The sequence below is a fragment of the Mustela erminea genome, chromosome 3 (genome assembly GCF_009829155.1).
Source record: "Mustela erminea isolate mMusErm1 chromosome 3, mMusErm1.Pri, whole genome shotgun sequence".
NCBI lineage: Eukaryota > Metazoa > Chordata > Mammalia > Carnivora > Mustelidae > Mustela > Mustela erminea.
Genome location: NC_045616.1, coordinates 13,028,855 through 13,041,413, shown reverse-complemented (window position 1 = coordinate 13,041,413; position 12,559 = coordinate 13,028,855). Strand labels below are relative to the sequence as shown.

The following is a 12,559-nucleotide window of genomic DNA, read 5'->3' as shown; positions in this document are numbered from 1 at the left end:
TGGATGTTTGAAACTCCTCCTAGCGTTCCCATTGGTGCCTAGGAATAATGCAGGTTCCATCTGCTGCCTCTGGAATGAGCAACCGAGAAGGATGAGTCTCATGCTTTTGGGTCATAATGCAGGTTTGCGTCCACGGAGATCTTGGAATGTGGCAGTGGTCAGGGGCCATGCAGGATTCTCCTGCGCAGAGGCTTTGACACAGCTCCACATAATAGGTTCCCTTCTGGGGACAGAGGGTGTTCTGTTTTGTTCTCGGGACCCGCTATGTTGGTATTTGAGACCAGGCCTCTGGGTACAGATGCCTGAAAACTTAAGCTAGAGTTCAGATTAGGGCCTAGGGGCATATCAGTTTCAATCTTCTGTCTCTAGGGCCATTTACCTGGGTGTCTGCTTGGAAATAGGTTCTCGGGGTGTTTCAGACTGCGCATTTTGTTAACGGTGGCGTACAAAACTGGGGAGGCTCCAGAGGCCTTGCAGGGTTCTCCTAATCTGGAGGGAATTGGCAACTGTAAATGGCACAGTTTCCTTTGGGAGTGCAGGCACAGTCCCGTGGTGTAGCTCCAGATACCTCAACCTGCTGTGTGTGTTTGCCCAGGGCTTTTGGGAACAGATGTCTGGAAACAAAAACTCAGGTTATGGTTAGGGCCAAGGTTGTGGAGGTACGATCCAGAGACCCTGATGATAGCTTTCTGGGATCTGATATTAGGGCAAGTGTGAAGTTGTAGCTTAAGCCTTTGTCTCTGATTTGTGTGTCTAGGATTAGAAGCAGTGTAGGGGTGGCCTCATGGGGCATTGAAAGATTCTCTGTCTCTGGGGATTCTACCAGGCTCTCAGCAGTTTGGTGTCATCCTAGGGGAAGGGAAGAGTCCCGTTTCTGTCTCAGGGGTCCCCCAAATAGAGGGATTCCAGAGACGTACTCTGGGTGCAGCCGCCTGGAAAACAACACTGTGTGTTAGGATTCGGGCCTAGGGGCAAGGCAGGCCCAATATGCAGGTTCTTAGTCCAGCTCCTAAGGGGGCCATGCTGAAAATAGGCTCAGGCTGAGGGTCACAATGCATGTATGTGCCCAGGGCAGCCCTCATGAGTTGGTGTGGCCTAATGGGCCATGCTGGTTTCTCTTACCTCAGAAAGCCCACTCTCAACCGTTTTCTCTCTCAAAGGCAGTTGCTCTTAGAGTCTTCACATGGCACTTGGGGCCTGCTGGTAGTTGGCTACTGCCCTCTGTACCTTGGATCTAACAGCTGTGGGGCATCAAGACGAGAACGTCTCTTGTTCTAAGACTTAATATAGTTTGGGGCACATGGTAAGCAATAATCACTTTTTTTAGTTGATCCAAGTGTTCGACCTTTCTTAATTATTCTAGTACCACAATTTACTTGTTCTAAGATTTGTCCTCCCCACCATTTTAATATCTCTTAAGGTGGCACTCACCTTGCACTTGATGACATATCCTAGTTTAACTGACAGCATTTCTCTTTCTTAGTCGAACATAAACTATATTGCATCTTACCCTTGATGAAAGCTAGGATGCAATTAAATACTATATTATGGTTACGATTCTGATATTTGAAATCCTCCGGTAGCTCCCTGTGCCCCCACAGTGTAGTACCTCACCTCCTCGGCATAGTATACAAACCATCTCACCCCCAATGTTAACCCCGGGGCTCAGCCTCCATCCCCAGATGATGCTGTCAGATCAGTTGTCGGTTGTCATGAACTTGCTGTAGTTTCCCAAATGCACTGTGCTGCCTCCTGGCACTTTGAAACTTGACACACTCATCCTCATTCTTCGCTTTGCCCTTGTCTATCACCTCCCCTGAAAATCTGTTCCTAAGTGGCTTTTCCCAGCTCCAACCTACCCTTGGCAGTCTTTTATCTCCCTGTGGTAAAGCCTGTCACACTGCACCATGGACATGCCCGTTGTCCCCCTGAGAAGAGAAAAGGGACAGTGAGGGCCCCCCAGCATTTGCAGCTCTAGTGCAGAGCCCCATGCCTGGCTTGCAGGAAATGCCAGATCATGAAGACAAACGGAGATCATCCTCTGGCTAAAACCAGTTCTTCTTTGCCTACCGCAGGATCTGGATCAATAAAGAGTAGCCAGATATTATTGCTGTTTTTCTAGGGATTTTTTCCCCATATATTTCCCAGGTCTTTACTCTTTTTATATCACTTTAATTCAGGCTTCAACCACTTCCTAGTCAGATCAGGTGAAATCATTTTCCTTCCCATACCCTCGATGTATTTCATACCTAGTAATTCTTTTTTTAAAGATCTTATTTACCCATTTGACAGACAGATCACAAGTAGGTAGAGAGGCAGGCGGGGGGGGGGGGGGAAGCAGGCTCCCCGCTGAGCAGAGAGCCCGATGTGGGGCTCCATCACAGGACCCTGAAATCATGACCTGAGCCGAAGGCAGAGGCCTAAACCACTGAGCCACCCAGGAGCCCCCATACCTGGTAATTTTTAATCAACGTGGATTTGCTGCATCAAATAGTTCCTTCTTCTTCAAATATAAATATATAAATATATTGATCAAGTCACTCGCATGTCTTAGGAGAATGTCATACCTTTAGTAGCAAACTTGATATCTTGGCCATTGGTTTTGATTTTTGTTTTGGTTTGATTTGGTTCGGTTTTTGTAATTTTAAAAATCCCTCCAGCCCTTGGCTCTGTCTGACCTGAATGATTTCAGCTGTTTCTGCAACAAAATTGTCCCGGCAGCCCCGGCAGCAAAAACTCTCATTGTTTTCAGTGGCGCCCCCTTCTGAACACTTTGTTAATAAAAAGCTTTTTTTTTTTCTTTTTGGCTATGGTAAATGTGGAACAACAATGAGGTATTTCAAAGAGGTGAACCACAGATAAATTTCTCTAAGGGTGGGGTGAGGGTTACTCAAAAAGGAACTTGACAAGGCTTTTAAAGATATCGACAATCATTATAACTTAACGTGACTTATTGATACTGTGCTCTTAACTGGTCTAACACTTGTTGGCTTCCAAAAAAGACTAACATAGTTCTAGATGGTTCTAGTGGCGTTCTAGCACAGGGTCTCATGAGGCAAGCATTCTAGCCACTGGCTATGCAAGGCATGAGGCCTGTTAGTGATTCTAATTTTTCCTCTGCAGAATGGGCCCCCAGGTCCTTTCTACCCAAATAAATAATGTGGTGATTCTCTCAGTGAGTTGTACTTTTGGTTTAAACAGCCAGCTGTCTCTTAAAAAGGACTTTTGTTTAAAGTCCTTTAAAAAAAAGAAGTCCTTTTAAAAAAATCTTTTTTTATATTTATTTTTTAATCCCATATGTTTAATCTGACCGTGGAACCTTGTCATTTTGACCTTCTCTGCTGATTAAAATATTCTCTCCAAAATGTCAGTTATTTGCAGGTACTTGCACTGTAGACATTTTTTAAAAATCCATTCACGATCCTTAGTGAAAATCTCGGGAATCTGAAAGACTACCATTTGCTATTCATCAAATAGTTACTGTCTCCACTAAGTGACAGGGCTTCAGAGAACGTGAGCTCACAAGAGATGTAGCCTTTTTTCCACTTTCTGCTACCATGTTCATTTCTATGTTACTCAGAGGAGCCTTCTTTGTAGAAACATATTATCCAATCTTTTAAAAATCATAAAAGTGAATTTAAATTCTGTCCCTTCATTCCCCACAATGCTTAAAAAGCCAAGCAACATTTTCACTGGCCTAAAAATCCTCTGTGCTCTGCCTATTCATCCTTCTCCTCTCCTAACTGCTACAAACCGCTGACCTTTATACCATTTGCATAGTTCTGCCTTTTCTAGAAGGTCATATAGTTGGAACCTTGCAACATGAAGCTTTTCAAATTGACTTCTTTCACTTATTATGATGAATTTTAAGTTTGTTCCATGTCTTTTCATTGCTTGATAGCCATTTCTCTTTATCGCTGAATCATATCCCATTGTCTCAATGGACCACAGTTTATCCATTTTCCTCCTGAAGGACATCTTGTTTACTTCCAACTCTTGGCACTTATGGGTAAAGCTGTTATAAACACAGGTTTATATGCAGGTTTTTGTGTACACAAAGTTTTCAGCTCTTTTGGGTGAGTACCCGATTGCTGGATCATATGGTAAGAATATGTATAGTTTTGTAAGAAACTGCCCAACTGTCTTCCAAAGTGGTAGCACCATTTTGGTGTTCTCACCAGAATGAATGAGAGTTTCTCTTGTTCCTCATTGTCAAAAGCATTTTATGTTGTCAGTATTTTGGATTTTAGCCATTCTAATAGATGTGTAGTGATATATCATCGTTTATTTATTTATTTATTTATTAAAAAGATTTTATTTATTTATTTCACAGAGAGAGAACACAAGAAGACAGAGAGGCAGGCAGAGAGAGAGAGAAAGGGAAGCAGACTCCTTCTGAGCAGAGAGCCCAACGTGGAACTCGATCCCAGGACCCTGAGATCATGACCTGAGCCGAAGTCAGTGGCTTAACCCACTGAGCCACCCAGGCGCCCCTCATTGTTCTTTTAATTTACAATTCCTTAATTATACATGCTGTGGATCATCACAGCATCTTTTCATATCATTATTGCCATCTCTATATCTTCTTCAGTGAGGTGTCTGTTCCAGTCCTTTGCCAATTTTTCAGACCAATATCACTGATGAATATGGATGCTAAGATTCTTAACAATATCCTAGCAAACAGGATCCAAAGCACATTAAAAAGATGCCCACTCTCACCACTCTTGTTCAACATAGTATTAGAAGTCCTAGCAACTGCAATCCGACAGCAAAGAGAAATGAATGGTATCCAAACTGGCAATGAAGAAGTCAAACTCTCTCTCTTCACAGATGACATGATTCCTTATATGGAAAACCCAAAAGACTCCACTCCCAAACTACTAGAACTCATACAGCAATTCAGTAACGTGGCAGGATACCAAGTCAATGTACAGGAAACAGTGGCTTTCTTATACCCTAACAAGAGAATACAGAAAGGGAAATTAGAGAATTGATTCCATTTACTTTAGCACCAAGGACCATAAGATACCTGGGAATAAACCTAACCAAAGAGGTAAAGGAACTGTACTCGAGGAACTACAGAGCTCTCATGAAAGAAACTGAAGAAGACACAAAAAGATGGAAGACCATTCCATGTTCTTGGATTGGAAGAATAAACGTTGGTAAAATGTCTATACTGCCTAGAGCAATCTATGCTTTTAATGCCATTCCAATCAAAATTCCACCGGTATTTTTCAAAGAGCTGGAGCAAATAATTCAAAAATTTGTATGGAATCAGAAGAGACCCCGAATCGCTAAGGAAATGTTGAAAAACAAAAATAAAACTGGCGGAATCATGTTACCTGATTTCAAGCTTTACCACAAAGCTGTGATAACCAAGACAGCATGGCACTGGCATAAAAACAGACACGTAGACCAGTGGAACAGAGTAGAGAGCCCAGATATGGACCCACAACTCCATGGTGAAATAATCTTTGACAAAGCAGAAAAAAATATACAGTGGAAAAAAGACAGTCTCTTCAATAAATGGTGCTGGGAAAACTCGACAGCTATATGTAGAAGAATGGAACTTGACCATTCTCTTACACTGTACACAAAGATAAACTTGAAATGGATAAAAGACCTCAACATGAGACAGGAATCCATCAGAATCCTAGAGGAGAACATAGGCAGTAACCTCTTCGATATCAGCCACAGAAACTTCTTTCAAGCTATGTCTCCAAAGGCAAAGGAAACAAAAACAAAAATAAACTTTTGGGACTTCATCAATATCAAAAGCTTCTGCACAGCAAAGGAAACAGTCTAGAAAACAAAGAGGCAACCCACGGAATGGGAGAAGATATTTGCAAATGACAGTACAGACAAAAGGTTGATATCCAGGATCTCTAAAGAACTCCTCAGACTCAACACACACAAAACAGATAATCATATCAAAACATGGGAAGGAGATATGAACAGACACTTCTCCAATGAAGACATACAAATGGCTTTCAGACACATGAAAAAATGTTCATCATCACTAGCCATCAGGGAGATTCAAATTAAAACCACATTGAGATATCACCTTACACCAGTTAGAATGACCAAAATTAGCAAGACAGGAAACAACATGTGTTGGAGAGGATGTGGAGAAAGGGGAACCCTCTTCCACTGTTGGTGGGAATGCAAGTTGGTGCAGCCACTTTGGAAAACAGTGTGGAGATTTTTCAAGAAATTATTTGAAAAAAAAATGGGTGATAAAAGTGCCATACTTCAGCTTGTTATGAGAGTCAAATATGATAGCATTAGCCTGCCCACAATTAGATTTCAATAAATATTCTGGATTTACAGTGATATAGAAGAAAAGCCATCCCAGGAAAAATCAGTAGTTTGACTTCCCATTGAGAGGCCAGGCTGGCTTAGTTGGTTAAGTGTCTGCTTTTAGCTCAAGTCATGATCTCAGTGTCCCTGCTCAGCAAGGAGTCCTGCTTGTGTTTGCTCTGTCAAATAAAATAAAGGGGAAAAAATCTTAAAAAAAAAAAAAAAAAAAAAAAAGCTCGGAAACAGAACAGTGAGACTTAAATAGTCTGTTTGAACTCAGTGGAGATGCCATGTGTGCATAGTAAGTGTATATATAAATGTAAATATATAAAATATATATTTAATTCGTGCCTTATTGCATAAACTAGGACTTCAAGTATCATGTATTATGGATTGGTAAAAGAGGCTCTTTTTGCTTTGTTCTAGATGTTAGGTGAAAGCATTTAGTCTTTCATTATTAAGAATGATATTAGCTAGGGGCACCTGGGTGGCTCAATGGGTTAAGCCTCTGCTTTTGGCTCAGGTCATGATCTAGGGGTCCTGGGATCAAGCCCCATGTCAGGCTTTCTGCTCAGCAGGAAGACTGCTTCCCTCTCTCTTTCTCTCTGACTGCCTCTCTGCCTACTTGTGATCTCTGTCTGTCAAATAAATAAATAAATAAAATCTTTTTTTAAAAATGCTATGATATTAGCTGTAGGGTTTTTGTCTGCTTCCCTGTTTCAAATAAATAAAATCTTTTTTTTTAATTTTTTATTTTTTATAAACATATATTTTTATCCCCAGGGGTACAGGTCTGTGAATCGCCAGGTTTACACACTTCACAGCACTCACCAAAGAACATACCCTCCCCATCTTTTTTAAAAAAAACAAAGTTTGCCTATGACCCAGCAATTGCACTACTGGGTATTTACCCTAAAGATACAAATGTAGTAATCCAAAGGGGCATGTGCACTCCAATGTTTATAGCAGCAAAGTCTACAATAGCCAAACTATGTAAAGAACCTAGATGTCCATCAACAGATGAATGGATAAAGAAGATGTGGTATATATATATATATATATATATATATATATAGTGGAATACTATGCAGCCATCAAAAGAAATGAAATCTTGCCATTTGCAATGACATGGATGGAACTAGAGGGTATCATGCTTAGTGAAATAAGTCTATCAGAGAAAGACAACTATCATATGATCTCCCTGATATGAGGAAGTGGAGATGCAACATGGGGGGTTGGGGGGTAGGAAAAGAATAAATGAAACAAGATGGAGTCAGGAGGGAGACAAACCATAAGTGACTCTTAACCTCACAAAACAAACTGAGGGTTGCTGGGGGGAGGGGGGTTGGGAGAAGGGGGATGGGGTTATGGACATTGGGGAGGGTATGTGCTATGGTGAGTGCTGTGAAGTATGTAAACCTGGTGATTCACAGACCTGTACCCCTGGGGATAAAAATACATTATATGTTTTTTAAAAAAGTCTACCTCCCCCTTTATTTTTTTTTTAATTTTTTATAACTTTTCAGTGTAATAGTATTCATTATTTTTGCAGCACACACAGTGCTCCATGTAATCCGTGCCTTCTATAATACCCACCACCTGGTTCCCCCAACCTCCCACCCCCTGCCCCATCAAAACACTCAGATTGTTTTTCAGAGTCCATAGTCTCTCATGGTTCACCTCCCCTTCCAATTTCCCTCAACTCCCTTCTCATCTCTAACTCCCCTTGTCCTCCATGCTATTTGTTATGCTCCACAAATAAGTGAAACCATATGATAATTGACTCTCTCTGCTTGACTGATTTCACTCAGCATCATCTCTTCCAGTCCCGTCCATGTTGCTACAAAAGTTGGGTATTCGTCCTTTCTGATGGAGGCATAATACTCCATAGTGTATATGGACCACATCTTCCTTATCCATTCGTCCGTTGAAGGGCATCTTGGTTCTTTCCATAGTTTGGCGACCGTGGCCATTGCTGCTATAAACATTGGGGTACAGATGGCCCTTCTTTTCACGACATCTGTATCTTTGGGGTAAATACCCAGGAGTGCAATTGCAGGGTCATAGGGAAGCTCTATTTTTAATTTCTTGAGGAATTTCCACACTGTTTTCCAAAGTGGCTGCACCAACTTGCATTCCCACCAACAGTGGAAGAGGGTTCCCCTTTCTCCACATCCTCTCCAACACATGTTGTTTCCTGTCTTGCTAATTTTGGTCATTCTAACTGGTGTAAGGTGATATCTCAATGTGGTTTTAATTTGAATCTCCCTGATGGATAGTGATGATGAACATTTTTTCATGTGTCTGATAGCCATTTGTATGTCTTCATTTACCTTCCCCTTTCTTGATGATGACTCCCAGGAAATGATTTCATTTTTCCCTTGCTATGCTGACTTAGGGCTGCTACAGTAGGAGAGAAAGATCCAGCTGGCCTGAGAGCTGGACTTTTCACATTACCTGGTCCAAAAATGGCCTATTTTGGAGAACCAATATGTCATCTCTTGAACTGAAGAGAAGTTAGGACAAGGATTGTACTACCACTGACACAGCTGGTGAGAAGACTGCAGTATGCATTCCCACAGGAGTAAAAAGATCAATGGGGAGGGCTTTCCCTCTTTCATCAACATCATATCTCTGGTTATCTGAGCCACTACCTCCAAATTGAGGCCAGGAAAAGGAATTTTGTTTTCAAGGAGAGGTCACAATGAGAACAAAAAAGTTAAGGCACAGAAAAATGATATTGAGGCCTGCTGAATGATAGGGATCACTCCAGATGCATAAAGTGACAGTCAATCTTCATCACAACACCTCCTAGAGGAATTTCAGAAGTCCCCAGACAGAAACCAACTGAGTCTTGCACAGTGACATTAAAGCACCCAAAACTGCTCACAATTATTGATTGGCTAGGTTCACAGGTCTTGGATAGGAGACCCTTCATAGTTTTATCTCTTCCTCCCAAGCCCTAACATCCCTCTACCCTCTTAATAGCCCCCTATTTCATGTTTTTCACTGTCAGGGGAATCTTTTAGTCCTTTCATGAATGCCAGCCAGACACATGAACACTCTTGGTAACCTTGAGATGAGTCTGATAGAACCAAAGCACTAAAACTTATTCCCCTACTTTCACCTTCTTCTGAGTTCTTCTTTCCCACAGCAAAAGATTTATTTTTTTGTCTCATCTGAAAAAAAAAGGAACTTTAAAATAAGCCCCACAGCTGTAAATATTTGATAACTCTGCTCTAATCACAAGTGTCTTCCCAAAAGGACTCAAAAAGATCCTTTGAAATTAACTTTTTCTGTCTTAATTTAAGGCAAATGAATTGGAAGTAAAAAGGCCAGAGAATCTTGAGAAGCTCATGACTTCTAGAAAAGGACAAGGTTGTATAAGACATTGCCAGCGACACCAGGTTGATGAGATGAAAAAGGAGGAGGATTTCCTCAGTGCCCGTGCTCTTTATAATAGATGGGATCTGGTGGCAAGATGGTAAGCAACATGGGTCCTGCCAGTGCGAATTTTGCTCTGGGAACACACATCAAAATCTAAGGCACATTTTTAAATGCAATGTGGCTATACAAGAAGGCCAAGAGTTCCTTCTCTTTGAATATTTCACATATCTTATTTATGAGGCAGTACAAAGAATCTTTTATCCCTTACAGACTCTCTTCTGCCCTCCTGCAGACCTCTACTCTGAGCAATGGGGGAGCAAGGAGTAGTCAGGAAATTATGGGCCAGTAGCGCCCTCCCCTTTACCCCTGTGCCATTCATTCTGTGGGGTAGACCTTCAGTGTAATAAGGGATCTGAGGGACAGCCACCTCCATGTACATCTGTTACACCATAAAGCATCTACCCTATACCAGTGATGGGGAGTTTGATGTGGAAATTTGAGTGAAAGCAAAACACGTTATTCCTCCAAATTGCCTAATTGAGTTCATCTTTGCTTTCCAGTGCCTTTCCTATTTCACCTTTACTCTCTTATATCTCCTGTCCCTATTGTCCAATTATTCACAGGTCTCTCATCCCATCCAGTGTTTGCAAAGTCTTAGAAATACTGTGTTCTCCTGTAGTATCTGACAATATGACATCTTAGAACACTTCCCTGATCTTCTCTGAGCTTCCTCCTCCCTGCTATAGTGCCCTAAACTATACACTACAGTATTCACTTAAAACATTTCCCTGACTCATGAATTTCCCTTGATTTGATGAGGAGGGCATTGACGTGAGGCCTGGGGAAAATCATTCATAGAAAAGAACAAAGGACACAGTTATATTGATTGTACCAAATGTTTATTGTCTGAGTAAATGAAGCAAATGTAAACTACCTTATAATACATGGAGATTAATGAAAACTATGGGGTGCATTTCTGTCATAATTTCAGCAAAATAGCCTAGGGAGTACAAAAAAAAAATGCCATAGGCAAATCCCCTTTGTATAGCAATGGAGTATCAATATGGAGCAATGCTTTTGTCCAATGGAGACAATCTTCTCTATCATAGAGAAGATCTGGTCTTGGTGTGGCGGGGGGCAGGGGGGAGAACTCCACCCCGCCTACAGAACAAAAGACCTGAGGCCTATTTGTTATTCAGTTAGGCAGTCTGACCCATCTCTTTGGCATCTCCTGAGAGTTACTTTCTCTAAAGTCTTATGCAAGAGAATTTAGCATCATCAGCCACTGTATTGATGAATTTCAAATGTAGAAAGTAGGTTTTAAAAAACTGGAAGATGGTGGATGGCAGGTCTCCATTTACTGAGCAATAGCATTCAGCACATTTCATGGCCTTATCTCCTATGTTGTCATCCTGCACAAGGAACCGGAAATTCAAGGATTTGATGAAACTCTTGATATCCTCCAAAGACATGCTCAGCTTCTCCGCAATCCCTTTGAGTGACTTCTCATCCAAACCAAAATGACTCTGGTAATGTTTCAAGCACTTTTCCTGCTGGGGAAAATCAAAGCCATTAAAGCAGGCCATGAAGGGGATGAAGCTCAAAGCAAATGATTTCAGGGCATCCAGCCAATCTTCTCCTTGAGCAAATCTCTCTTCATCTCAATAGAAGCATCAAACTGGGCAACAGAAGCACAAAGGTGTAGTGCTTATGAACAGGGAGCTCCTTCAGCAGGGTCTCTTCCAGTGTTGGGAAATCAAAGTCATCCAGATCAAAGTTGGAGACCAAGAAGACGCATGGCACAGGCATGCCAATGTGGCTGAGGTTAGCCAGGCAGTTGTCTCGTATCTGCTGAAGCATTCTCTCCCTTTTGAAAGATGTGGGTTTGCGTTTCTCTTCATTATGTAAATCATTGTCCACCTTGGTTCTAACAAAGTAGAACTTCTTGCCTATCTCTTTGATGCTTTTGACCAGCAAAGCTTCATTGAGGCTAAACCAAGAGGAAGAAATCATGATGAAGAAGTCATAGGTAGCAAATTCCACCCTTTCTAGATATTCATGTTGGAAATTGGGGGTTCTTGTCCCAGGCAGGTCCCAGAAGGTCACGTTGGGATATTTGGGATGTTGATAGGGCATTCTCTTCTTGGTAGTCTCCACAGCACCAATACTTGCAGAACCCTCCTCTTCATAACTAAGTCCTCACAGGGCATTGATGAAACTGGACTTCCCAATGCCAGATTACCCAGTCACAGCCACATCCAGTGGAGCATTCTTTGCTGCCACAAGTGATTTCTCAGTTATGTAAGCCACATCTTTTAGCTTGGCCTCTTTAAGGGTTGCTTGAGTTCTACCAAGATTTTCTTGAGAGAGGATTCCCCCTACCTTACTGATTAATGTGGTGTAGTGAGGGACAAAGTTGGTGGCCAACTGCTGAAAATTCTTTCCTGCCAGGAAGTCAAATAGCAACTAATCCATGCTGGTTAACTGTGGAATGTCTGTGGGAAAAGGAAAGTGAATTAGGAAGACAAATGGAGAAGCAGAATAGACACATAGTGTGAGCTAAGGAAACACACAGGTCCCAACAGCCCATTCCCATTCTCTCACACTTACTAACGTTACTCTGATTTACTTTTCCTGATGAATTTTGTTCTCGTGCTACAGTAGAAACTACTTGTTGTCTACTCTGATGATTCATATGTTACAAGAGTCAAGGCCTGTGGAATAGAAAGTAACAGTACCCAAAGTTGTTCACATCCTTAGCCTCAGAGCCTGTGAATGTGTGACCTTGCATAGCAAAAGGGACTTTGCTGGTATGAAGAAGTTCATGATCTTCAGATGAAAAGATTTTCTTGGATTATCCAAATGGGCTCAA

The 12,559-nt window shown here is 41.6% G+C and overlaps 1 pseudogene; it reads right to left on the bottom strand.

The window, feature by feature from the left end:
* Positions 1 to 10,569: 10,569 nt before the first annotated feature.
* On the bottom strand, positions 10,570 to 12,162 carry LOC116585878 (annotated as a pseudogene).
* Positions 12,163 to 12,559: the final 397 nt, after the last annotated feature.